Consider the following 1,647-nt stretch of genomic DNA (forward strand, 5'->3'; position numbering starts at 1 on the left):
AAAAAAGGATTCAGCACAGACTAAGAAATGTAACTTACCCTGTCAGAATTTCCCTCTGTTTGAACAGCCATAGTGATGTTTGAGCTCATAAGTCATAAAAGGTCAGACTGTAAGGTTTCTAAATTAGAGCCCCTTCTTATACTAACCTCAGCCACCCACACCCCTTATGTCATTGAAATGCAAATTAGTTTAAGCACTGTTCATAGCCAATAAGCACCTAAGAAAAGACCTCATTTTAACACCTGGAAAATGCCAATTATTTTGGCCCTTCCATCAGTTCCCAACCATGCAAATTTGAACTTTACTTATAAAAAGAATTCCCTTATACTATGCTAAAAATATACATATATGTATATATTAAGTCTTCATAGATTCCAAAATAGGTGAATTTAAATTCACACCCATCACCCTTCAAATGTTTTATATAATATTCATATGATATACATTGATGGTATGGTTTTTTAAATACAAATTAAGCTATCAAGATCACATGATGCAATTGATATGTGATCTTATTCAAATTGAAGGCTAATAAAACTTTGGAAAATGTAGAAGTGCAGTTGGAGTTTCCCTGCAGTTACATGCCTGCTGCAATTAATGGAGATCTAAATCCTAAGAAATTGACTTTTAGGTCACTAGAGCATGGCCAATCCTAAATTTGTTTATTTTTTTAAGTTTTTCATTGTATTTGCAATTGCAGCAAAAGGCCCTTTCAGTCACCTCCTGTCTACATTCAGACTGTAGATAGTTTACAAATTGTGCCGCTGGACAAAGTCCTTTATAAAAAAAAATTTTCATAAGGTTATTGATGGGTTGGAAAAACATCAATAAACACGTAAATAAGTTTTTTAAAAAAAATACATTGATTTGACCAATACGCAGCACCGTACATAGTCCTTAAAAGGTATATTGCTTTGTTACCCCTGAAAAGTAAAGTATATCTATAACCAATACATACAGTATGTGTTAGAGTACACTGTTTACAATAAGTTGCCCACATTGTCACATTTATTTGTGTTTTGTGATTCCAATCTTTGAAGCAGCATGATAAAATGGTTTGTCTATAATAAGGCGAGGTGTTAAGTACCTTGCCTGAGTGTCAGGAATTTATGGGGACGAGGTGACTTTTTATTCATGCAGCTTGTGATATTTAATTGAGTTATAAAGGAAACACCCAAATCCCCAACCATACCTCAGTTTATTTTATAACACAACAAACCTATCCCATCCCCAATCTTGTTAGCTTTTTACCCCCATCTATTAGCATTTTCTTTGGTCAAAGAGGTGTTCTTTTGTATGTTATGTAAATGTATTTGTAAACTAAAACTAGGAAGACATTTTCATGACCTCAATCTCATAATCATCATCTCCAACATCCATAACCTATTCTGTCATGTTCAATTGCTAAGCTCTGAAGCTACATGGGGATAGATAGATATATATATATTCTATATCTAAAAGGATTTTTCTTGCTAAAATTTACAGCAATACCTATTGGCTGCATGTTCACCGACATCTGAGAGGATGGTAGATATTGGGGTTATTTTCACACCCTACCCTTTGCCTTTATATGTAGGGTAATTTAATAATTAGCAATTACGTTGAGCTTTTTCCTCCACTTATTCCCTGCTAACAAAACAGAGGTCC

This window comes from Pyxicephalus adspersus, chromosome 7 (genome assembly GCF_032062135.1).
Source record: "Pyxicephalus adspersus chromosome 7, UCB_Pads_2.0, whole genome shotgun sequence".
In the NCBI taxonomy this organism is placed as follows: Eukaryota; Metazoa; Chordata; class Amphibia; order Anura; family Pyxicephalidae; genus Pyxicephalus; species Pyxicephalus adspersus.